At 41.8% G+C, this 27195-nt stretch overlaps 3 protein-coding genes and 2 long non-coding RNA genes across 5 annotated transcripts in view; 2 read left to right on the top strand and 3 right to left on the bottom strand.

Moving 5' to 3' along the window:
- Positions 1 to 27195, bottom strand: part of LOC116732561 (muscle M-line assembly protein unc-89-like) — a 444643-nt gene that overhangs the window by 125742 nt on the left and 291706 nt on the right. The window lies entirely within an intron of this gene.
- The window catches only part of LOC116732604 (high affinity immunoglobulin gamma Fc receptor I-like), a 218664-nt gene that overhangs the window by 89884 nt on the left and 101585 nt on the right, over positions 1 to 27195 (top strand). The gene's annotated exons all lie outside the window — the stretch shown is intronic.
- The window catches only part of LOC116732605 (high affinity immunoglobulin gamma Fc receptor I-like), a 185917-nt gene that overhangs the window by 75297 nt on the left and 83425 nt on the right, over positions 1 to 27195 (bottom strand). The window lies entirely within an intron of this gene.
- LOC116732687 (uncharacterized) lies at positions 1529 to 26072 on the top strand. Its single transcript, XR_004341855.1, has 3 exons — positions 1529 to 1540; positions 5032 to 5035; positions 25965 to 26072. It is a non-coding gene; the product is annotated as an uncharacterized LOC116732687 (long non-coding RNA).
- Positions 8397 to 22816, bottom strand: LOC116732677 (uncharacterized). The gene is made up of 3 exons (XR_004341845.1): positions 22535 to 22816; positions 22346 to 22451; positions 8397 to 8501 (listed from the first exon to the last, which is right to left on the bottom strand). It is a non-coding gene; the product is annotated as an uncharacterized LOC116732677 (long non-coding RNA).

Raw genomic sequence — 27195 nt, 5'->3', positions numbered from 1 at the left:
TTCTATTTGATGTTTGTTGTGAATGACGTAAACTCACAAACAACGAGGTAATTAGTCCAACGTTTAGAAACTACAGCGGCTGTAATGAGCCACAGCAAAGGGAAACAAAGGTAAAATAACCTGAACAGGTGATCAACTCAAAACCACTCCTACCTTTTTACTCTCTCTCTCTCTTTGTAGTTTAAGCACACCTGTTACCATGGCAACCACCTGCACCCCGCAAGATGAGCAAAGACGTTAAAAACATAACATTCAGCCCTAGGCCTGTCACGATAGCAAATTTTGCTGAACGATTAAATGTCTCAAAAATTATTGCAATAAACGATAATATTGTTTGAAGACCTTTTTACACTGAAAATGATGTAATAATGATGCGATTTCCTGCCAAAGATAGATACATTTTATTTTCTAAAGAACACTAAACACTGGAAATGATAAACAAAATAAACAAAACAACCAAAAACAAAAATAAAATGGATTCTCAGTCTGCATTAACAAAAAATGTACTTGATAAAAACTAAACAACATAAAGCCAAAGTGGAAATAAATACTGCATTCAACCAAAAGAGTGCAGATTATGAAGTCTGTATATTATGTTGCCCTTCAGTAATAATTAGATTTAAATAGAGAAGATGGGCACATCGACTACCTGATGCAATAATTCACACTACATGATTTTTTGCTCCTATTTTTCCCCTTATAACAATCTTAAAACGTTGGTCTTTCTAAGATTGTGTGGTGTGTTACAGTAGATCGTCGTTGCCGCTCTGATCCAAATCAGGGTTTTCCCCGACTGGGATCTTAATGCAGCCTGTTGAATGTGACAGGCAGCCAATCAGAAAGCGCGGATTCTCCTTTCTGAGGGTAAATTAAGGAGGGGAATCCCAAACAGCTGACACAGCACAACCCGAAGTCCAGCGGACATTGGAGATGATATGTGGAAACAACATTAATGTTTATTCAACATGCAAAGAATATAGAAATGACAAGAGGAGGAGTTGGAGTGAAACCGGTAACTTTTCAGCTGTTCTTCGTTAACGTGACATAAATAGGTTCTAATGATTTTCATTCAGTCAGGACTTTACGCTGACACTAGCCACATGCATTGCAGGTAGATTGTAGTAAAGCATTGATTAATGCCTGGTTTTAAAATTAGTTCACTGAACTTGTAGCCATTATTTTGTGCCCATTGTTGGACACCACACGGCAGGAACGAACCCGATGGAACCGTTATACCTAGGATTTCTGTCGGCTAATGTGTGGTCTGTCAGGTTTTGAAAACGGGCCGACAATCGACCGACAGCTCTAAGATCGTGTAAAGCCCAGCTGACACTACACGAAGGAAATTAGGAAGGGAGGAGTCAGTGGAGAGCACCGGAGTTGAGCCTTTTTTCATTCAGTGTCATCAACAGAAAGAGGAAAAGGCCGGAAGAGACGATAATGCCGATAATTAAAATGACGTCTGTAGTTTTAATTTATCGTACGATTAATTGATTTATCGTTTATCGCGACAGGCCTATTCAGTCCATTACGATATCAAGTTTCCAGGCTTGATATTTATTTCTCGATTATTAATCAGCGCTTCCCTGAACACAGCGATGGCTGATTGACTAGCTGTACTTGGTGCTAACGTGGCTAACAGGAGTAACAGTTTAGTCCAAAGCCTTTTCTGCTAAAATAAAATCTTTAGTGTATGTCAGATACAGACACATTGCATATTGATCTGTTTAGCTACCGTCAGACTGTGTAGCAGACAGGCTTCAAGGTGTACAAGTTGTATCAGTTCTGCCATTATGCTGTACTTAGCTAACGGGAAGCTAAGTGTGTTTGTGAGACACCACGCACGTTGTAGCCGCGCTGCTACGTGGAATGGGCCCCTGCGGTAAGGCCATCAGGCTGCTTCTCTTTTCAAGGAGTCACCGGAAGTCCAAGGTGTTGTTTTAATCGATGTATCCATGGAGACCACATAATGTTTTTCAGGTAATTTTTCAAAAAAAACAAACAAACAAAAAACGTTTTGAATACCTCTGAAATCAAAGCAACTACAGTCAGCATTAATAAAATAAACAATTTCACCACTGTATCCATGGAGACCACTGTTTAAAAAAAAACTGGTTCCAAAACTTATTTCAAATCAAAACAACTAGTCAGCATTAGTTATAATAAGCTAAACAATTCAACGTGTTGTTTTTTAATCAATGTTTCCATGGAGACCACATAAGGTTTTTCAGGTAGTTTTTCAAAGAACTGGTTCCAAAACTTATCTCAAATCAAAACAAATAGTATTAACTAAACAATTTAGTGTGTTGTTTCATAATCAATGTATCTGTAGGGCAGTGGCTTAAACATGTCAGCTGATGCCACCAAAATGTTAGATTTGTTCTTTGAGTTGTGGAAGTTGGTAAAGTTTGTCGTTGAAGAACGCCGTACTCGGCGTCTGTTACGGTGCGCTGGCAGAACCACGGTCAGTATGAAGGTAAGCAAGACTGACCACCAGCTCCTCAATGTAGCCAAATGTTACTTTTAATGGAAACGTAGTTAGTTTTATATCATTTTTTCTTTTTCTTTTTTTAATATATGCTGCATCTGTAAACAAAAAAAATAAAAAAATAATAACTGCGTTAATGAGACTTCAGACAGGAATGTAATTCTTGATATAAACGGAGTAGTCAATAATTCTTGGGACCAAACTAACATCAGTTGACCAAGAGTAAGTTTAGCTGCATAGTTGTGATAAAGATCAGGATGAGAATGAAAAGCTTGACTGATTCAGTTTTTAATGTTTCCAGATGAGGTAACATATTCATTTGCCTAAAGCTAAAAGCATGTTGAGATATTTCTGCTCTGCTATAAAGCTGCAGCGCCCGACTCCACAGAGACGTCAACAGGTCAGGAAGACAGCAGGACGAGTGCAGCTTTCAGGTCAAACCCGTCAACGACTCAGAATCAAACCACCACTTTTCAAAAACTCACTTGTAAATATCACTTAAACATAAATACCTGCAGCATTCCTTAAGGAAGATTGCTAAGAAAGTTTCAAGTCAAAATGCAGAAATGAATCAGGAAGCATCACCCAGGAACTCTTCCAGGGTTTCCTCCAGAAAACCTGCTGAGCCTTGAGGTAGAGCTGGTCATTAATCAGGCCTGGTGTATGTTTAAGGTTAAAAAATGTCAAGTTAAAAAAGAAAAGCCAGAAATAGCAGCGTGTGAAGCCAACAGGCAGCTGAAGGGACGGCACAACTGGTTCATAACCCCTCAGTCAGTTCAGTGCCTCAACTATAAACCTTTAGCTTAATCTGACTTTACTTCCTAATAAAAGCCTGACTTCCATCTATAGTTCTAGTCTTAAACAGGAAAGCCGTCTATATTTCCAAGCGATCTTTGGGCTGCTCTTGGTCCGATCCCTCACCGATTGCCACGGTGGACCTGTGGCAAACGGAGCTGTCAAAGGGATGAAGCCTCTGACGGCTCCTAGGATCACTGGGACACTCAAACCCCTCCACCACGATAAGGTGGCAGCCCACGGAGGGGAAAAAGAAAACCAGAAACCGTCATGGCTCTCTGATGTTAAACCAAAGACCTCACAGTATTAACTGGTCCAAAATGGCTCCCTTGAGTCAACTTGGTTCTGGTTCTGTTGGTTTATTCATGTTCTTTTACTTACAGACTGGCATTGTACAATCTGAATTTTAAAGTTTTATTACAGATCAAACTGGACATTGTGTAGGAAAATAACACCTTTATATGAATGGACAGTATTAGCATAAACAAAGCTTTAGTTTATTTTCTCCACAGAAACTACACCTGGTCTGGCGTTCTGATTGGCTGTGGTTCCTTCCTGGAGGAGGACTTTGGCTGACATGACGCTGCCAGCCGACCCTTCTCCGTCTCCGGCTGCCAACGTTTCCATGAACGTAGTAAGTTCTCCTGAACAGTTGCTCTGTTGTGTTTCTGCTCCGTCTTCTCTCAGCTCCAGTCGGTCGTGGCAGGTGGCTGCAGATACTGAGCCCGGTTCTGGTTCTGCTGGGGGTTTCTTCCTGTTAGAGGGGAGTTCTTCCTCTCCACTGTCGCTACATGCATGCTCAGAATGAGGGACTGCTGTAAAGTCAACAACTCAACACAAGCGGTTTGCCGTCGCCCCCTGCTGGTCGGGAGGAGTGAATGCTGTAAGTAACGACTCCATACAATCTGCTGGATTTTCTTTGGTACAAACCTCTTTAATTAACTGAATCTAAAATATTAAAAAAGTAAAATCAACTGGAATCTGACTGAATTGAAATGACTTTTTAAAATGCTTTGACAACAACATTGTGAATTAACGTTATAAATACATTTTAATTGAGTTTCTTTATTTTATTGTTTAAGTTGAAGTTTAGTTGTTGGTTTGGGGTTTTTGTATTTTGTTTTGGGTTTTGAAGGTTTTTGTATTTTGTTTTGAAGGTTTTTGTATTGATTTTTTAGGATTTTGTATTGGGTTTTTGTATTGGTTGTTGGTGTTTTGAACATCTTTATATTGACTTTTGGGGTTTTTAACATTTTTGTTATTGGTTGTTGTGCATTTGTTGGTTTAAGTATTAAATTTGATATAGCATCAATTCACAAAAATGTTGTCTCAATGCACTGAAATAATTTTAGTTCACCCACATATATTCCAATTTCTATTAATTCACAGTAAATTAAAGTTAATTATAGTATAAGAAGTTTGTACCAAAGAAAACCCAGCAGATTGTATGGAGTCGTTACTTACAGCATTCACTCCTCCTGACCAGCAGGGGGCGACGGCAAACTGCTTGTGTTGAGTTGTTGACTTTACAGCAGTCCCTCATTCTGAGCATGCATGTAGCGACAGTGGAGAGGAAGAACTCCCCTCTAACAGGAAGAAACCCCCAGCAGAACCAGAACCGGGCTCAGTATCTGCAGCCACCTGCCAGGACCAACTGGAGCTGAGAGAAGACGGAGCAGAAACACAACAGAGCAACTGTTCAGGAGAACTTACTACGTTCATGGAAACGTTGGCAGCAGGAGACGGAGAAGGGTCGGCTGGCAGCGTCATGTCAGCCAACGTCCTCCTCCAGGAAGGAACCACAGCCAATCAGAACGCCAGGCCCAGTGTGGTTTCTGTGGAGAAAAATAACCGAGAAACAAAAATGTTAACAGTTGAAAAATGACTGATTTATCCTCCAGTAACCTAAACCAGACATTAAATTCTAACTATCATTTAACAATGAAAGACATTTTAAATGTATAAAAATAAAATTATGAAATTTCTAAACAAAATTATCCTAGACAGAAAAGAAAAAAGAAACTGAGTTGTTTCAAGTTCAGTCATTTTGTTTTGTCCGTCGTTGGGAGGCGATGAAGGGTGAAATCGGATGATCCAGGAGGATTCCTGAAGGACCACAGGACACCAACTCAGAATGAAAATGTCACTTTTCAAAATATCACATATCAATATCACAAAAAAAAAACAACAGAATCCCAGCAGCACTTCTTGATTAAGACTGATGAGAAAGTTTCAAGTCAAAATGGAGAACCGGATCAGGGAGCATCTGCCTTACCTGCTCATCTGGGAACACTTCTAGGGTTTCTTCCAGGAAACCTGCCGAGTCTGGTGATGGGGTCACTGAGGTCGCCCATCAGTGGGGGGCGATGAAGGGCTTTTCCGTTCGTCCGTCCTTGGGAGGCGATGAAGGGCGAAATCAGTGACGAAACCAAGATGATCGAGAAGGATTCCTGAAGAACAACAGGATGGGTGCAGGATTAAGGTCAAACCCTTTAATGGCTCAGAGTGAAGATATCACTTTTCAAAAATGCATTTATGAATATCACTTTAAAAAAAACTGCAGAATCACAGCAGCACTTCTTGAGGAAGACTGCTGAGAACATTTCAAGTCAAAATGGAGAACCGGATCAGGAAGCATCTGCCTTACCTGCTCATCTGGGAACACTTCTAGGGTTTCTTCAAGAAAATCTGCTGAGTCTTGTGATGGGGTCACTGAGGTCGCCCATCAGCGGGAGGCGATGAAGGGCTTTTCCGTCCATCCATCCTTGGGAGGCGATGAAGGGCTTTTCCGTCCATCCGTCCTTGGGAGGCGATGAAGGGCTTTTCCGTCCATCCGTCCTTGGGAGGCGATGAAGGGTGAAGCCAGAGACAAAAACAAGATGATTGAGAAGGATTCCTGAAGAACAGGACAGGAAGACAACAGGATGGGTGCAGGTTTAACGACTCAGAATGAAGAGGTCACTTTTCAAAAGACACATTTATGAATATTACTTAAACCTCAAAATACCTGCAGCATTTCTTGAGGAAAACTGCTGAGCCCGACGGTAGGGTCACTAAGGTCAGCCATCAGCGGAGGGGCGATGAAGGTCTTTAGACGGGGTATTATCCTTCCGTTATCCTGCCATTGTTCACACACCTCTACACTTTGTTCTTGACTTTCAATAGGTGACCTTTTAGAATGAATTGCACATATTTGATCACAGACTAGAGAATACAGGATCTGTTCTGGTTGCTGTACCCAAGATCAGAACATCTTCCTCTCATATAACCTACCGTGTTTTTCCTGCAGGGAATGGATTTACCGTTTCGTTGTATTCCTTTGTTACCAATTTCCTTTAACTCATCCGACGACTTCAAAGCCTTGAGAAGTGGCTTCAAGAAGTAGCACGCAACATTTCCTTTTGTTGGGTTCAGAGTCCAATACCATAGTGCCCATCTTGATACCAACATTAACTACCAGTCTGAGGCCATCTGGTGTCTCCAGTCTCCATCTCAACAAAAACTGCTGACTGGCTTATAAATCCCCTCAGTCCACATCCATGTAGTGTTGACAAGACCTTAAACGCTCAACCATGAGCTCAAAACCAGTCTCCATCACCGTAAGACACATCGAGGATTCAAGTGGTGACGGTGGAGAAGAAAAGCATCGCTTTCACAAGAAGACTTTCAAAAAAACAAAGAAAATTTAAAAAGAAAACTGCAGTTATCAAACATTAGTTAAAAGTTATGTAAGCTAAAGCAATGCCTCATATTGAGGATGCATGCAGTGACAGTGGAGAGGAAAATCTTCCCTTTAACAGGAAGAACCCTCCAGCAGAACCAGAAGTTGGCTCTATAAGAAAGGCCATCTGTCACGACCCCCGGGGATTGAAAAGACAGAATAAAGAGAAAGACAGAAAAAGAAAAGAGGATCCAGGAGGATCCTATAGGAGAAAAGAGTTGGCTGCAGCAGAAGGTCCTCTGGTGGCTTCATCTAAAGAGAAACAGTTTGTGTGATTTTAAAAGCTAAAGGGAGAAAGAAACAGTTGGTGAACCAACAGGTCATCCAGCAGCTTAGTCTAGGAGGAAAACTGGGTTAAAACAGACTTAACACTGAAAGACGGGTCCAACTGGATCATCTCTGGAAGGAAAACTGAGTTAATCTCAGATTTAAACCTGCAAATAAGAGGTGGTGGATTAGACTGTGTAAACCTCACCTCTGACCTCTGACCTGCAGCTCCAGCAGATCTCTGTTGACCGTCGTCGTCCAGAAGAAATGAAATGAAATGAATCCGTCCGCCGAGTCGACGCAGAAATAAATCGATTTTCACGTTTATATTGTTGTTGAACGCAAATAAAATTTGTTGAGCTATTAGATTACTACAGTATGGACGCCATTTTAAGAATATTTAGATTAGATTTCAAACTATGGTAAATATTAAGTAGATACAAAAAATAAAAACAATGTATGTAGAAATGTAAAAGACCTTATTTTTACCCAAAAGTATATTTGATAATATTCACAGAAAAGATAATTATCTTAATGCAGCTATATTAATGTCAACATAGCCACATTAAATTATTACTAATAATATATGCAGGTATGTTATCAAGGATTATGATGGTGTTATTTATTATGCCTAAGCTGAATCACTTCCTGCATCCTCTAAAATGTTGCCATATCTTTGGCAGCCATCTTTCACATCACAACTGACTTTCAGCCATGAACTTCAGATTCCAACATGCTAGTTACACCTAAACCTTCCCAGGTCACATGACCACCGCAGTAAACAGCAAAAAGACCCAAGACAGAAGGATTTTCAACAGCAGAATCCTTCTGAGCGCATAGATTCTCAGCAGAGAATCAAAACAAACCAGCATAGCCAAACGCTTCAGCATCAAACCCAGCAGCAGCTCTTACTTTGAGATGTCTTCTGGACCCGCCATTGGAACAGTTCTTTGACTTAACAAACCTTTGATGGGTTGGGCGGATCCGCCAGGCACCTTGTAGCGATTCCTCAGCTTGAGGGAAGCGATCCTCAGCTTGATTGTAGTAAATCCATAATCGATCAACTGCTAGCGATCCTCAGCTTGATTGAAGGGAATCCTCATCTTGATTGTAGTAAATCCATAATCGATCAACTGCTGGCTCCAGACGCCATTTTTTCCACATATTTCAGGGACGCCAGCACCCAAACAAACCATCGCTGCGATGCCGTGGTCGGGTGGCCTTCTGCTGCTGTTTAATCACAAAAAAAATGGCTTCAATAACTTAACCCTCTTATAAACAACCCGTCGCCGCCGTCAGGATTTGGCTTGTGTACTTCCCATTACCGTAATTCCTGAACAGTTCAACATATAAAAAAATTTTTTTTAAAAGGGCAGAAAAGCTGAGACATTGTGCTTTCATGGCATATATCGTCACCTTCTTAAAATAATTGCCTAAGTCATTTTTTTTCAAAAATGATTTTTTTGCCTAAATCATCTCTTCATGATGCTGGCCACCTCTGGTAAAATTGCCAACATCCTCAATTAAACAGATCATGCCATTCTACCCCTTTTGTATAATTGCCTATGTCAAGAGTGTGACTTAGGCAGTTTTATTTTGCTTAAGTCACCAGACAAATTGACTTAGGCAATTTTAGAAGTTTTTCAAGATGGCAGATGATTCAAGGAGACAAAACTTTTACACAGCTGCTGATGCTATTTCCAAGATTCAGGACTCTTCCCATGTTGGTAAGTGAAGATGTTTACTATAATATACACTAGGCTATCAAAATTGCACAAAATGTGATCTTTTTATTCAGTCTTTTCAGTGAAAATTTTAGTTTAGGAAGCTAGCTAAAAATGCTCTGTGATAGACTGGCGGCCTGTCCAGGGTGTGCCCTGCCTTTGCCCGAAGCCAGCTGGGATTGCCTCCAGCATTAACCATGACCCTAATGAGGAATAAGCGGTATCGATAATGGATGGATGGATGTAAGTTAGCTAAAAAGCACAAAAAGTGGAAAGACTCCAGAGTCATCTAACTAAGAAAGTTTTCAATACTGTAATGTAATCTACAGTCTAGAAAAATTCACAAAGGACCCTCTTTACTTTATTGATTTTAACTAATGAAAATTTCAGTTAAACATAAGTAATCGTAAAAGATTTGACTGGTGTTATAGTGTGCCTGTGTTGCTGTATCTAGAGGCAACTTGCAAACCATTTTGGGAATCCACGATGTATGTTAATACAATTGACCTCAAAGGCAATTCATGTTTGTCAGAACAATCACACATTTTTGAAAGGTTTGAATAATTTTTTTTCCATTTTGGTAGGAGATGCACTTGACATTGATGACACCAATCTGTCCTCATCTACTGAGGATGACAATGAGACCATCAATAAAGAGATGATGCAGCATGTTGATAATGATGCACCATCTGCTCCCATGGATAAAGTTAAAGATGCCAAGCAGACACATCAACACCAAGAAGAGGCGATATCAAATGATGATGGCGATGATGGTGATGATGTCATTCAAGATCCGGACTATACCCCAACCTGTGATGAGTCCTCCTCTCTTGAAGATGAAAACAGCCTATCTATGGTGGCAACAACTTTAGAACAGCAGGATGAGGATGTTGAATTGAAAGATGCAGGCAAAAAGAAAAGACATAAACGCCTCAGTCCAAGAACATGGAAGCAAAATGAATCCAAGCAGAAACGTCTGAAAGGAATGTCATACAAGAGCAAAAGTGGCAAAGAAATAAGTGCAAAGACTATGGGTCCTCCCTGCAACTCCAAGTTCTGTCAGCGAGTCTCAACTCGAGACTGCCAAGTCCTTACAGAAGAGCAGCGGCAGTGGGTATTTGACAAGATTTGGGCAATGAACACCTGGGAAGAACGTCGGTTATATGTCACCACTTTGGTCACAAAGACTAGCATGAAGCAAAAAATAGTTACTGAGGGATCCCGACGCAATTCATCATTTTCCTACCAACTGAAGCTTGAAGATGGAACAAGTGTTAAAGTGTGCAAGGCACTTTTTTCTTCTACACTTGGTCTCCCTGAAAGAACCATTACAAAATGGCTGGATGACCCCATCAACCCTGAAAAACAAGCAGAGGTGCCATCAAAATCTGGACCCAAAAGAGGCAAGCATACAAAGGTTGAAACTGATGTCAAGGATTTCCTTAAGAACTGGTTGAGGGACCTGCCCAGTGTTGACTCACACTACTGCAGAAGCACAGCTACCTACAAAGACAAGAAGTTCCTTTACCAAGGCACAACCATCTCCCAACTACATCGTGAATATGGACAGGCAGCTGCAACTGCTGGAGTGAGAGCTGTTGGAATCCAATATTTCACAGCTGTGTTCCATGAGGAGAACTACTCCGTATTTATTCCAAGAAAAGATCAGTGTGATGTTTGTGTTTCATTCAAACATGGAAATATCAGTAAGGCTGAATACCACGCACATGTCACCAAGAAGGATGAAGCGAGGCAAGAGAAATCTAGGGACAAGGATTCTGCTGATGAAGAGAAGTCCGTTTGGACAATGGACTTGCAAGCTGTGCTACTGTGTCCAAAAACCCAAGCCAGCAGCCTGTATTACAAAACAAAACTGCAGGTCCACAACTTTACCCTTTTCAACTTGAGATCAAAGGAAGGCTACTGCTACGTTTGGGACGAATCAGAAGGTGACCTCTGTAGCGAGGTATTTGCACATCTTCAGTATCATCATTTTGAAGGTGTGATCAAAGGCCATCCAGACCTCAAGGAGATCATAGTGTGGAGTGACGGTTGCGGTTATCAGAATCGCAATACATGTGTAGCGAATGCATACTCTGAGCTTGCAAGGAAATATGGGGTGCTAATAACCCAGAAATACCTTCTTGCAGGTCATACACAAATGGAGTGTGACAGTATGCATAGTACTATTGAACGAAAAATAGTTGCAGATATCTTCACCCCAAGAGACTATGTCGTTGTACTCCAGACTGCAAGAATCAGGCCATCACCTTACTATGTAAAAGTGCTCAAGCACAATGAGTTCCTGAAGCTGAATGGATCTTACTTCTTCAGCATCAGACCAGGCAAAAAAGTTGGAGACCCGACTGTGCATGACTTGCGGGCTCTTCAGTTTAGCAGTGAAGGCAAGGTCCATTTCAAGCTGTCCTTTTCAGAAGACTCTGTGTGGGAAGAACTGCCACAAAGGGTGCAGGTGCCAAATGGGCCAATGGCATGGATAAGTTTGTTTCCATGTGCTCTGCCAATCAAAGAGAGAAAGTTCCAGGACCTCCAGTCAATGAAACCCATCATGCCTGTCGAGTGTCATCACTTCTTTGACAATTTGCCACATTAATAGGCATCACACAAGAACCCAGCAAAGAAGAGCTGGAAGGAGAAGTGGAAAAAATGCACATGCCTCCTCAGCATTATGTTTTGTTAGTTTGTGCTGTAAAATTGCCTAGGTCACAAAGGCATGTTCAAAAATTTGCCTAAGTCATTTAATTCTGTCATGTTCCATGTTTGACTGACCTTGCTGTTTGTATGTCAAAAGACATCTGTTGTTACAACTTTTTTGATTAAAATTGTTTGTAAATATCATTTATTCAACAAATGGTTCAGTTTTTTGTGTTTCCTGAAAAATTGCAAAAAATGACTTAGGCAATTATTTTAAGAAGGTGACGATATGACACATGACGGTAGCCACCTGGGAAATGTTTGATATGAGCTTGACCAATCACAAGAAAGATTCTCCGTCTTATTTGTCACCCAAGCTACTCTGCATCATAACTCCTGAATGGTTGGTAGCATTAAAAAAAATCCAAAAGTATTAGAAAGTGCATAAAAAGGGCTTTTCAACTGTGTATGACATGTGCATGTTGCAGTAAACATTACAGAAAATATTTCTGCTACAGAGTGTTGAGGCGCTTATCAAGTTCAAATACATTTTTCATATGCTTTCACACACTGCATTCTCATATTCTCACACAAAGGCCCTTTGTAATTGTAACATCTATAGAAACTCCTCAGACTCCCGTCTCCCAGGAAATAGAAACTTAGTTGATAAAATGACGTAAGACATCAGATGACCACCAGGTGCATCCGTAGTATAGTAAACGAATCTTCCCGTTTTGGATCAGATGCTGTATAGACTCGGTCACAGAAACATCTAGTCTGTAAGGGTAAGCGTCTCCTTTTTTAGCGCTAAAAAAGAATAAAATAAGTAAAGTCTGATTACTTGTACTGGCTGATTTTCTGCTCTGTGTGCGGTACATTTTTGATCCATTTTCAACAATTGGTAGCAGAGGATGGTTTTGTGCTGAGACACGAGCAGAGATTGAACAGGCCGTTCCGGCGCAGCCTGACGGAGGCAGTGTTCTGGTGTTGGGCCCACATAAAAGGTGAGGAAAATTTTCCTTAATAAACACCATAGCATTGTTTCTGTTGGACTGTCTAAATTCCAGAAATCAGCAGTGGATGGTGTTGCATTCTTCTTAAACCTCTGAATTCCAGCTATCGATTGCTGTTATATTGTGTGTTACTGAGTTGTCTGAAGTGGTCAATCATTGTTCGATTGTCAGCTGTTGTTCGTACTGCTTTTGATTTGTTTGTCTAAAGGCTTTCGAGTTATTCATAGGAGAAAAGGTTAAAGTTACTTAAACAGTTAATAGTCAAAGTAAAAGGTCGATTGGCTCTGTAGTGAGAACTGGTCGTCTCCGACTTTTCCTGGACGCGGGAAAAGGAAAGACTAGGTTTTGTCGGTTCTATCCTTGGGGAGTGCTGCCCCCTAAAAGAACGCGTTAGCCAATCTGTGACTTGCTCAAAAAACACAAAAGTGTTGAGAGGGGTCCACCATAGGAAAAAGATAAGAGAATAAGATAAAGATTGATCGCGATCTGTTCCTCTGTAGAGAAATAAGTGAAGAAAATAAGTGAAAAAAAGAGGACATCATAGGAGCTGAAAAGCGTGGATCCATTTCTTTGTATCTGTCAGCCGTGTGTGTGTCTGTCAGCTGTGTGTATGTAAACGTCTGCCGCTGAGCAGACTTTGCGTGTTTAAATGTACTCTCCTTCGTTTATTGCAATGTCTTTTAAAACCATGGTAAACATTCGGGGATTATAATCTGTGGGAAGTTTCTTTATCTCATCTGTGGTCTTTGATTTTCTCGCCGCCGCGCGAGCAAAATCTTTCTGCTGTGTGTGATTTCCTCGCCGCTGTGCGAGCAAAAAAAAAGAGAAAAGGAGACAGAGGCTCGCCGCAGTGCGAGGCAGTAAAAAAAGGCAGGAAAGAGGAGAGGTGATCTCTGGGTTTGAATATGGCGCAGGAGGTCGACAGGGAGAAATATGATCCAAAGTGGGGCATCGGGCCATGGATTGCGCTCAGTGAGCAAATAGATGGATTAATAACTTATCTGGGGGAACATGACGAATTCCAAACGGACGGGGACGGACAAAAAATACAAAATAAATTAAAAAGTCTGGTTGAAATGGGTGGAGGCGATTTGCTAAGCAGACAGCCCCTGGGGAAACATTTGTTGCAGGGAATCAACAATTCTAAAAAAAAAACATTTGATAGACACTGTGCAAAAAGAAGGAGAAGCAGGAGTTTTCACTAACAGAAGCTGTAAAACAAACGAGCAGAATGCTGAGAGAGAACTCAGGCAGAGGGAAGAACTTTTGGTTTTCTGGCAGGGACTTTCACATGCATTTGAACACAAAAAACAAAAGTTGCCACCAGCTCTGAACACACAAACATAAATACAGACAATTCACTTCCTCCACCATATAGTGGAGACGAAACTCGGCCTTCCCAGGGCATTTATCCCATAGTTAACATTACACAGGGAACTTTAGCAGTCGAGGGGGAGACAGCTACCCCACAAAACGCTCCCGAAGTCCACACTGGGACTGAAACCCCGAACTGGACTATATTAGATCAGACCCCGTCCACACCAAATCCCATGGCTTGGTCTCAGTTAAATGACACCTTTGTCAGATCTGCTCAGAGGTTGCAGAACCTGTGTGACAGAGCAGAACAGATGGAGAGAGGAGAGATAAAATCTAATTCAGCCAAAAACGTTCAAATTAAAATGGATGCAAATGGAACGTGGGTTTCAGAGGAGAACCTTACAGATAAAACTGATGAACTGAAAGAGGTCTATCACATCTCGTGCCCTCTAGAGAGCATGCGTGGCTTAGGCCTTCACACAGCAGAAGGACAGCACGCCCTGGTTGGGAGCAACACAGGGGCTTATCCTCTTTTGAAAAACAGTACTGGGGGTCAGAAATATGTTCCCTTTCCTCTAGGTGACAGGGATGCAATAGTTGATAAACTGCCCAGCATTACAGCTGGTGGGAGTCTTTGGCTGGCAGAGTTAGAGCTGCTGACTTCAGGGATGACACTGGCTATGGGTGATTTCAGAGCAATAATGAGCAGATGCATGTCAGGCATGGTTATGAAAGAGGTAGAACACGCAGCAGGGACACAAAATGTAAATAATTCAACTGCTGTGCATCAGGTCATGACACCTTTGGCTCGAGCAATAAAAAAAGAGTTTCCATTAGCCACCACTGTCCCTATTACTAAATTCGAGTGGGACTACACCATCGATCCGAAAGAATACATAAATAAATCTGCTGAAACCTGGCTCAAACAAACAACAATTAATCCTAAAGGCCCACATACCAACCTAACTGAAATGTTTAGGGAAGCAATCTTAAGAGGTGTCCCTGAACAAGTTGTTGACTCAATAAAAATAATCCTGATCTTATGGGGTGCGAACATGTGAGATGGGAGAGACACCTTCTTCATCACCTGCTCAGGGCACAGGATGAGCTGAAGAAAAAACAGTCTGACACTAAGGATCTAGAAAACCAACTATTGAAACTTCAACTTCAGGAGGCAAAACAAAACGTAGGGAAAAAGAGAAAGGATCAGATGATGGTAGCAGCTGCAGTATCAGGACCATCCCCACAGGTGTCACCCACACAGACTGTGACCCCAAATTACATGCAAAATACTAATCAATATATGGGAGGACCTCTTCCTCCCTCTGTCTATCCTTATATGTATCCCCAAAACAGATACGGAGGACCCCCTCGTGGAGGAGGGTGGCGAGGGGCTGGCCGTGGACGGAGAGGCATGGGACGGGGCCGCGGAGTGAGGGGTGCATGGTCACAGGCTGGGAGACGTGATGTGTGCTACAACTGTGGGAGTACTGGACATTGGGCCTACGACTGCTGGGTGAAAGAGCCAGCTGTTCCTCCACAAGGCCAACCAGGTATGATACCCCACAACCCAGGTGTCATTCCCGCACCACAGGGACCCGGACAATACTCTCAGTGGAATGCGGACCCCACTCAGGGTAACTACTGACACACCCCTGGAGACCCACAGCCCAGCATGGGAACTGCAGACCCCATGTTGTCAGCAACACTGGAGGGGAGAGAAACACACTTCCTGGTGGACACAGGTGCTACACACAGCACATTGAACTTTGTTTCTCCCCTCAGTTTGACGTCACAAACTGCATCTTTAACTGGGTTCTCAGGGACAGAACAAAGTCTGCCTTTCACTAAGCCTCTGACCTTCACACTGGGCAATCAGCACCTGCAACATTCTTTTGTCAGCTCTCCCACAACTCCCGTCAATTTGCTAGGAAGAGACTTACTGATAAAACTGGGAGCAACAATTATGTGCTCTGTGAATGGATTAATTGTTTCATTTCCCGATGGCACGTCCCTCCCTTGTGCAAACTTTCACACGGATGGACAATTTCTCATGCAGCCAGTTGTTTCTGAGTATGCAGACATATATTGGGGCCTCTTAACGAACTTACCCTCCAGCAGCCTATTGTCAACGTTCATGACCTGGAAGCCCTGGATCCTGGCTCTGCGTCCCTATGTCTCGCCGGCTGACCCGCCCCATCTCACCCTCTTCTACGACAGGGAAAACACAGAATGGTACCAGGAAGCCTTCCTTTCCTCTGTGGAGGAAAAAACTTGGGAGGTAAAAACTTCAGATATTTTTGTGGCTCCTGGTGGTGTGGCTGCTGCTGTCTGTCTCACAGAAGAACAATTAAAATGGTATGAAATGTCTGAGGAAGCTGTGCCTCACATCTCTCTCTCTCTGCACCCTGAGCATCAAGCTAAAGAGCTGGGCGGCATGGTTAAGCAGTCTCTCGCAGCAACAGACTGGGTTGTCACCGCAGCACCAGGTTTGTCATTCTCACCCTCTCTTGACACATATAGAATCAGTTTTTCAAGCTCTGAACAGGTGGAGCTACATCATGAACAGGTGTCCAGACATCACGGTAGGGAAAAATCAGACCACCCTTTAGCGGCTCAATTAATCACATCCATGCCCACATCTCTCTGGGCAGAGTCGCCTACAGATGTGGGGCTTGTCTGCTGTTCTCCTATTTCATTTCAGGTGGACTCTGAGAGACCCCTCTGGATTCCTCAGTATCCACACAAACCCGCAGCTGAACAGGGCATCGCAGAAACAATAACAGGGCTAATTCGGGCTGGCGTGCTGGAACCCTCGCAGTCTGATTGGAACACTCCCATTTTGCCAGTGGAGAAAAAAGGTACTGGTAAATACAGAATGGCCCATGATCTTCGGGCAGTGAATGCAGTTCTCAAGACAAAAACTGTGCCGGTTCCGAACCCATATGTGTCTATTGCTGCATTAACACCCACTCAGCAGTGGTATAGCTGTATTGATTTGGCAAATGCATTTTTCTGTGTCCCACTAGCTGAAAGCTGCAGGGACTACTTTTCATTCACTTTCAGGGGAGAACAGTGGCGTTACACCAGGCTGCCACAAGGTTTTGCCCTGTCTCCAGGGCTGTTTAACCAGGTTTTGAAGGATGTTTTGCAGGACTGTCCTCTCCCTCCACAAACGACCCTCATCCAATATGTGGACGACCTTTTGCTGGCTGCCCCCACCGCGGAGACCTGCGTTAAAGCGACCTCTCTGGTTTTGCAGCACCTACATCAGGCGGGTTTCAAGGTTAGTAAAAATAAATTGCAGATTGCAAGAAAACAGGTTTCTTTTCTGGGCAGGATAATTTCTGCAGGCACAACTAGCATGTCTCCTTCCCACAAGCAGTCCATTTTGCAACATCCGAAACCCTCCAGAGTTAAAGACATGCTCTCTTTTCTGGGGTTAACTGGCTACAGCAGGAGCTACATTCCCTCTTACACTGACCTGACTCAACCGCTTCGAGCCTTGGTTAAAGAACAAGGCATGCGAAATCTGAACAATCCCCTCATTTGGACAACTGAGGCGGAACAAGCTTTTATCTCATTAAAGCAAAACATGGCATTGGCAGCGGAACTCTCCCTCCCAGATTACACCTTGCCGTTTTTTCTTGATGTTTCTGTAACAAAAATGGCTGTTAACGGAGTTTTGTTCCAGAAAAAAGGGGGAGAGAGAAAAGTACTGATGTACTTATCTGTAATGATGGACAATATGGAAAAAAGGCATCCCCCATGTACGCAACATGCAGCTGGGATAGCCAAACTCATACAAAAAACCGCACATATTGTCATGGGACATACACTGCAAGTGTTAACTACACACAGCGTGGTGGCATATGTAAACTCACAGAGTTTCACCATGACGGCGTTGAGACAACAAAGGCTTTCCAAAGTTCTGGAAGCTCCAAACATTTCATTCACTCATGAAGGCATAAATATGGCAGACTGTTTTGCAGACGGAGAACCACACGAGTGTGCAGAGTTGGTGGCAAAGTCAGAAAAGGTAAGACCAGACCTGGAAGCAACTCCCTTGATTGGACCAGAGGTGAGACAGTTCTTCACAGATGGGTGTTGTTACAGACACCAAACACAAGAACTAAGAGCTGGTTTTGCAGTAGTAGAAAGCACAAAAGCAGGCTTTCTCACAAGAAAAGCAGAAAGACTGGAAGGAACAGCATCTGCACAGAGGGCAGAAATAAAAGCAGTGATCGAAGCGTTAAAGCTTGCCCAAGGATCACAGGTAAATGTGTACACAGATTCCGCTTATGTTGCAGGAACAGTGCATTTGGAACTTTGCCAGTGGATGAGGGGCGGATTTCTGACCACCAGCGGCTGAACCATAAAACATGAGGCGGAGGTAAAAAAAAAAAAAAAAAAAAAAAAAACTTGCGGAAGCATTGCTATTGCCAAAAACAGTAGCTGTAATCAAATGCAAAAGTCATGACTTATCAGGCACAATGATTGCAAAAGGTAATCAAGCAGCGGACAGAGCAGCTAAAGTAGCTGCGGGGTACACCAATTTGGCCATGGTGTGTTCCTCGGAGGAGGAATTACATGACAAACTCACACTGGAGGAGGTGGTAAGATGCCAAAAGGGGGTGCCACTTGAAGAGAAAAACATGTGGAAGCAACGAGGTGCCACTGAAACAAATGGATGCTGGAGGGGCCCAGACGGCAGGTTAATTCTGCCCCCTGGGAGGAAACAGGAGCTGTTTCAGGAAGCTCATGGGGTTGGACATGTGGGAACTAAACAGATGATGCATAATCTTAAAGACTGGTGACAACCCCAAATGATCAACATGGTGAAACAGTTTGTAAATAATTGTGAAATGTGTGGACAGGTTAACCCTAAGAAAACTTTGAAGCCACATCAGGGACAGTTTCTTCCACTCACAGGTCCAGGGAAAGAGGTTGTGTTGGATTTCACTGACATGATAAACACGGTGCAAGGGAAAAGATATTTGCTGGTGTGTGTTGATGCTTTCACAGGTTGGCCAGAGGCGTGGCCAGCAGCGAGAGAAGACAGTAAAACTGTCATAAAATGCCTGATCAACCATTACATCCCCAGGCACGGTTTTCCAGAAAAAATCAGATCAGACAATGGAACCCATTTCAGAAACAAGGACCTGCAAACAGTGGAAGCTCATCTTGGTTTGAAACACAAGTTCGGTACGGTTTATCACCCGGAATCCTAAGGCAAAGCAGAACGAATGAATCAAAATTTAAAAACAAAATTGGCTAAAGTTTGTGCACAAACTAAATTAACAGTGACCAAGGCGCTAGAAGGACTTAGGGCCCTTAGTAAAACGATGCATGAGCACTCTGGAGTTTCAAACCCCTTGGATAAGTGGTTCACTGATCTGTTTGGAAAATATAAAGAAATCATCATCTCTTTGCTCTTTTCTGTGACAACCGTCCTGGCACTTCTGATCACCTGTGGTTGCTGCTGTGTCCCCTGTCTGAGGTCATTGGCGGTGCGGTGCATCACCTCAACCATAGAGAAAGGCAGCAGTAGTGATGGAAATCCACCTGCCTATCAGATGTTTTCCCGGAGACGTGAAAGAACCGTGAAATTCCAGATTGCCAGAGTTTAAGGGCAGTACTAGTATCCAGTGACAAAAGAAAATTTTCCTTCACTTTAATGTTCTTTATATAATCCATTGATTTCGCTTTTGTTGTGTTTTTTCTTGCAGAATGAAGTCCAATCCTTTCTGGGTGTGCCTTGGTGTGAGACTGTGGGCGCCTTCCACGATTGTTGGACCGAGTTACAGCCGAAATCCCACACTGAAGCCTTCCAGGCACTGTCGGGGTTTCCCAGCGACCGCGCCGGCTCTACATCTGGACACACGCAGAAACTGATTTGACGTTGATAGGTCTCGCTATAGAGAGGCTGCAGTGATTTGATTTCATTACAATGATTAAAGTTTGATCAGAAAACATTTTTACTTACTTTTAATCCTAGTTTAATCATGCCAGTGTATTTTGAGTGTACTGCCTTTAATCCTGATTTACTTTATTGATTTGATGTTTTACGAATGTGTTCATTGTTCTGTGCCTTTCAATACTCAGAATTCTAAGCTTTTCTTACCATTTCATTCCGGTTCACTTTGCATCCTTTTCGTAGTTCATTAACTTTTACATATTACATAGAAATCTCACCTTTTAGTCTTCTAACAATGTGTTCATTTTTGCATACTACCTAACAATTCACTGATTTTACAAATAATTTTAACCTAACACTTCACTATAAGTTCCACACATTATCCTAACATTTTGTTCACTTAGCACTTTTGTAGAACTTAACAACTTCGTAGCTGTGACTTTTCACCTTGTTTTTAAATACTAACAATAAAACAAAAAAAAAAAAATATACAAAACCTAACACAAAATTTTAGACTTTGCTCTTTTGAGTTCATTACCCTCCTGTGGCATGGCGTTGAACTGAGGTCACTACAGAATGAATATAATGAAAAATCAGACATATGAAGTAATAATGACAACAAAAATGATTAAGACAAAACTCACAAGACTACGGATAACATTTTATTGAAAATAAATATAATAAATAAAACAACAGAAACAGCTGACATAGTCATGCCATGGGTGGTTGACTAACATTTCCCTAAACCCCAACACCCTTCAAAATTTTGTTTCTATTTGTGCATTTCTCCAGATTGTAAGGGGGACATTGTGATTTTTTCCACCGCCTGCTGAGGCCAGGGGTGCCCTGTCCGTTTTTACCCCCAAAATATGTGATGAAATGAAATGACATGAAATAAAAACATTGGTGGAGGATGCGGGAGGACGAAGCCTCAGGGGGAAGTTTTCCGGAAGGGACAATGTCTACTCGAGGATGTACAGCCCCCCTCTTTTATTCTTTTCGTTATTTTCCATTTTTCTTGTTTTGTGTGGTCTCGTTGAGACCAAAAGGGGGAGCTGTTGAGGCGCTTATCAAGTTCAAATACATTTTTCATATGCTTTCACACACTGCATTCTCATATTCTCACACAAAGGCCCTTTGTAATTGTAACATCTATAGAAACTCCTCAGACTCCCGTCTCCCAGGAAATAGAAACTTAGTTGATAAAATGACGTAAGACATCAGATGACCACCAGGTGCATCCGTAGTATAGTAAACGAATCTTCCCGTTTTGGATCAGATGCTGTATAGACTCGGTCACAGAAACATCTAGTCTGTAAGGGTAAGCGTCTCCTTTTTTAGCGCTAAAAAAGAATAAAATAAGTAAAGTCTGATTACTTGTACTGGCTGATTTTCTGCTCTGTGTGCGGTACATTTTTGATCCATTTTCAACAAGAGTTTCCCTGCGGAGCTTCGTATTGTATCAACAGAGTAGCGGTGAGAGAGAGAGAAGACAGCAGTGGATGATGTGAAATCGCACATACAACTATGGAAATGTCTAAAAGAAAATCAACCAGACTGATAAATTATCTCAGAAGAGTAATATCTGAAGGCAGTGAACATGAGAGACATATATTCCAGCAAACCAGGTTATGTAAAATGTTTGTACAAAATAACGTTTTTCATTTTAATGCTACACAACTATTAGCTAGATGTTAGCTTCATCTTGATTCCTGCACAATTTGTACAATAAATATTTACTATGCTGAAAATAAAATCGTGATCTTCCAAAAAGAATGCCCCAATTAATATTTTTACCAAAAGTGATTTTGGGGAAGAAAAAAAAAAGTCACCACTTTTTTTGGCAAAAAGATGAATGGGGGAGGGAACCCGTCTCTCGCCCTTTGACCCCTGGAGATGGATACCAGCATCCCTCTCAATCTGCAGTGTGCTACATAAAGTACGGATGGATGGAAATAAAAATCACTTTTGGCAAAAAGTGATTTACACTTTCACTGGTGCCAGCTAGAAAGGAACTGCTGCAGAGCCTACCACAAAAAAAATTTAAAACGCCTGAAATAATTTAATAAAAAACAGGAACAAAAACGTGTAAATTGGAGGCCAGGTTTCAGTTTTCTCTGAATTTATGTAATATAGTTAAAAGCTGAAACTGCTTGCCCCTGTCATCTTAGTTCTTCACTAATAAACCTGGAAATTTCAATTCTGATTTTTTCCCTCTTTAAGCTGTTCACAATTTTTAATAGACAGAAATGTTAAATAACTATCAGATACTGACAGCTGAGGTTGTTCAGGGAAAAACGGAGCAAAAATACAGACTCCATGCACATTTCAGAATTTTACAGCCATAAAATAAATTTTAAAGATTTTAAAAATAAAAAACAGGCGGCCCAGTTACAATTATGGCCGAAAACAAACAACTTCAATAAAGGTTTCTGCAATATAACTTACCTTGTAACAAACGCAGCGATTTCAAAGATGGCGGTCCTCAGCTTGTCTTCATCAGCAGCCAGACAAACCACCGCTGAGACGCCATGGCCGGGTCGGTCCTCTGCTGCTGTTCAAACACAAAATCACCTCCATAACTTAACCAAGGACAAAATAAACAACTTCGATAAAGGTTTCTGCAATATAACTTACCTTGAAACAAACGCAGCGATTTCAAACATGGCGGTCCCGCGCCCTGTTAGCCCACTCCACCTGATTCTCAGCAGGTGTGTTTAGGCGCCAGACTAGTAGGCCCAATCAACACGGAGACGATTTCAGGTGAATCCGCAGAAGTTTGTAGTTTTTCAGGCTGGGCGTCCACGTCGGCGTCCTGGGAAATCAGAAAATGAGATTTTTAAATCCGGGTTCCAGGGCGGATGAATATCAGAAAGCTGGTTTAGTGTCTCGGTGCGGCCTGGTCGAACCGGGCCTTTGAAACGCTCAGGTCGAAACGGCGTCATATTTCTATCCAGCACGGCGCATGCGCGTCACGCTCATAACGCGCTGATAAAAAAACAAACATGGCGCCGTTTGGCAGTTACCAGATTTGACAGCTTTCAGTCCAAACTCAAAGTAAAACCCGTAAAACCAGCAGAATAGCAAAAAGGAAAAAAATCTGATCCTTAGAAGCAAAAACGCTTTTAAAAATACAGACATGAGTAAAAAGACGCGCATTATAAGCTGAACAATTTCAGTTTGGATGGAAACTGTGGACATAGAAAGACAAAAAAAGAATGTCCTTGGTGGCGCAGTGAGCTGCTGCATGATGGACAGAATGGATCAGGAGAGGAACCGCAGACCCATCAGAACCTTAAGAACCAGAAATCAGCGTCTCTTCATCCTCAATCATCTCCTCAGGCTGACATGGTACAGAACATTTAGTTATGATTGATAAAGTTTATTATTGTGATTTTAACTGACTATTGTGGTTTGATTATTTGCTTAGGATGTTGAGTTTGGATGATATTTAATAAATAATAGCAATAGCCAAAATAAGTGGCCATTTAAAGAACAAATCATACAAATAGATTAACAGTAAACACATAAATATTTCCTACATTACATTACTTTCTGTGTGTTTTATTCAGAAATATTGATATATTTTATGAATAATTGTCCAGTGGTCATTTAATGTTTTATTTCACTAATATTTTATTAATGTGGTTTACCAGTTTGGATAATCTGACTTCCTATCAATGAAGAAAAAAACATGCTAAGCAAAAATACCTGCAGGCCAGGGCCGGTTCTAGACGGGGGCCAAGAGGGGATCTAAAGAAATTATACTAAATAAATGTCTTTTTTAAATATTCAGTGGTAGATATTTTTTCTTCACAATTTTCTTTTTAAGGTATTATTAAAAATACATAAAATTACTTTTAATAAAAATGAATTTAATGAATTAAAAATGATGGTACTTTAACTGCTGTATGGAGATAGGATCACACTTTCCATCTACTAGATCAGGATCTGCAACCTGAATCTCTGGAGACACAAGTGGCTCTTTGTTCACATTATTAAATGATGAAATATTAATCTGTTTAATTCTATTTTTAAGTGTCTCCATAAAAACACTGTCTGCACGGCCCTGTGGTAAATCTGGTCTAGAACCAGCCTCTAAAGAAAGCAGTAAAGATATATATATATACACTGCTCAAAAAAATAAAGGGAACACTCAAATAACACATCCTAGATCTGAATGAAAGAAATATTCTCATTGAATACTTTGTTCTGTACAAAGTTGAATGTGCTGACAACAAAATCACACAAAAATCATCAATGGAAATCAAATTTATTAACCAATGGAGGCCTGGATTTGGAGCCACACACAAAATTAAAGTGAAATAACACTACACGCTGATCCAACTTTAATGTAATGTCCTTAAAACAAGTCAAAATGAGGCTCAGTATTGTGTGTGGCCTCCACGTGCCTGTATAACCTCCCTACAACGCCTGGGCATGCTCCTGATGAGGTGGCGGATGGTCTCCTGAGGGATCTCCTCCCAGACCTGGACTAAAGCATCCGCCAACTCCTGGACAGTCTGTGGTGCAACGTGACGTTGGTGGATGGAGCGAGACATGATGTCCCAGATGTGCTCAATCGGATTCAGGTCTGGGGAACGGGCTGGCCAGTCCATAGCTTCAATGCCTTCATCTTGCAGGAACTGCTGACACACTCCAGCCACATGAGGTCTAGCATTGTCCTGCATTAGGAGGAACCCAGGGCCAACCGCACCAGCATATGGTCTCACAAGGGGTCTGAGGATCTCATCTCGGTACCTAATGGCAGTCAGGCTACCTCTGGTGAGCACATGGAGGGCTGTGCGGCCCTCCAAAGAAATGCCACCCCACACCATTACTGACCCACTGCCAAACCGGTCATGCTGAAGGATGTTGCAGGCAGCAGACCGCTCTCCACGGCGTCTCCAGACTCTGTCACGTCTGTCACATGTGCTCAGTGTGAACCTGCTTTCATCTGTGAAGAGCACAAGGCGCCAGTGGCGAATTTGCCAATCCTGGTGTTCTCTGGCAAATGCCAAGCGTCCTGCACGGTGTTGGGCTGTGAGCACAACCCCCATCTGTGGACGTCAGGCCCTCATACCATCCTCATGGAGTCGGTTTCTAACCGTTTGTGCAGACACATGCACATTTGTGGCCTGCTGGAGGTCATTTTGCAGGGCTCTGGCAGTGCTCCTCCTGTTCCTTCTTGCACAAAGGCGGAGGTAGCGGTCCTGCTGCTGGGTTGTTGCCCTCCTACGGCCTCCTCCACGTCTCCTGGTGTACTGGCCTGTCTCCTGGTAGCGCCTCCAGCCTCTGGACACTACGCTGACAGACACAGCAAACCTTCTTGCCACAGCTCGCATTGATGTGCCATCCTGGATGAGCTGCACTACCTGAGCCACTTGTGTGGGTTGTGGAGTCCGTCTCATGCTACCACGAGTGTGAAAGCACCACCAACATTCAAAACTGACCAAAACATCAGCCAGACAGCATAGGTACTGAGAAGTGGTCTGTGGTCCCAACTGCAGAACCACTCCTTTATTGAGTGTGTCTTGCTCATTGCCAATAATTTCCACCTGTTGCCTATTCCATTTGCACAACAGCAGGTGAAATTGATTGTCAATCAGTGTTGCTTCCTAAGTGGACAGTTTGATTTCACAGAAGTTTGATTTACTTGGAGTTATATTGTGTTGTTTAAGTGTTCCCTTTATTTTTTTGAGCAGTGTATATATATATATATATATATATATATATATATATATATATATATATATATTTTAAACCAGCTGTAAGGGACCAGACTTGTATCATCAGCAACTTTATTCAGATGACAATTTGCAATATAAAATATTATGCTTAGTGATTTTTTGCAATGGGCAATGCAGTACTTAATTAATTTAGAATTATTTTTATATTTATGAATGACATTGTGTACAGTATTGGATTTATTTATTTGAAGAGTATTTTGTAGTTCAGTACAAAATATTGTATATGTGCAAAATATTTGGATAAGTAATGAGTTAGTCTGATCCTGGTCCTTAGCCTTGTTTATTTCTCTTATTGGTCTGTTTTGAAGTTTGATTAGTGACTGTAAGTGCGGCAAGCTCTCACTAGTCTAGCCCCTTAAAGCTCTTTCATACGCGACACGTTTCTTCCAAAAAAAAGAGGTCTTGAATCCGACAGTCATCTTTAAGTCTTTACTGAACTTAAAAGAAAATAAAAATAACAAACAGATTCAAAACAAATAGAAAGTGACGGTCAAAAGACTGTGTTACTCTCCAGGTGCCAGACTTCTACAAAGAGCAAGTACTTTCGTCTTTCATAAACTAATTAGTCACTAACCAATCAAAAGGCACCATGTCATAAGCTCAAACACAATACAATTACAGACGCTTATCTTTTTCAAATAACAGAGTAAATACTTAACTCACATAAACACAAAATAACATTTTGTATTAAGCTCCAAAAATGTATATATGGCTCCTACAGTGACTGTTGTGTTTTGTAATTAATTTCCCAAATCTCTCTGGAGTCACTGAAATAAGGTCAAACTAAAGACCAGTGCAAAATGTCAGGCTGGTTCTGTGTGAACAGAAAAGTGTTTGGTACTGAAACTATGACAGACCCACTTCATGAACTGTGAACTGAAATATTAAAACCCTAATTCATCATGTCCACTTTTCCACAGATGGACATTCATTCTTGTTTAAAGAAAAAAGGCCAACAGCCGCAAAACGTTCAGATAAAAATTTCTAAGTCTGAATTTCAAATAAAGTTCAGGTTAAAGACTCATTTCAATAGTCATTAACCTGAATGTCTACCTTGATAATAAACTGGTTTTAGGTTTATTAATCTATGCATTTAGTAAAATGTTCTTCAAATGACTGGAAATGCAAAGTTTTGAGTAGATTTTGTTTTAATTTCCACTCTAGGACTGAGTGACTCCACAGCTGCTTGTGTCTCATTAATGTTAGCAGATGTTAGCAGCTATGATGTAATCTAGAGATTCTGTTTCAAACTGAGTTTATTCACCTCTGGAAAAAATTAAAGTTTCTCTGATTTTACTCTTTATAAGTTTATGTTTGAGTAAAATGAACATGGTTCTTTTGTTTGTGAATATATGTAAATAAGCTGTTAGATTTAGAAAACCGCACCAACGAATATCTTCTCATGGGTCTTAGCATTGCTGGGGGCTCAGCCCCCATACAGGTCAGATCCTAGAATCGCCCCTGGCCACTAACACAGCAGCTAGTAGTAAACAGCTTACAGCCACGGCTAACCCCGGGAGCAAAAGGTAGAAAAGCCTTTTCCCTAAA

This window comes from Xiphophorus hellerii, chromosome 14, assembly GCF_003331165.1.
Source record: "Xiphophorus hellerii strain 12219 chromosome 14, Xiphophorus_hellerii-4.1, whole genome shotgun sequence".
Taxonomy (NCBI): domain Eukaryota; kingdom Metazoa; phylum Chordata; class Actinopteri; order Cyprinodontiformes; family Poeciliidae; genus Xiphophorus; species Xiphophorus hellerii.
This window is presented reverse-complemented; position numbering and strand designations above follow the sequence as displayed.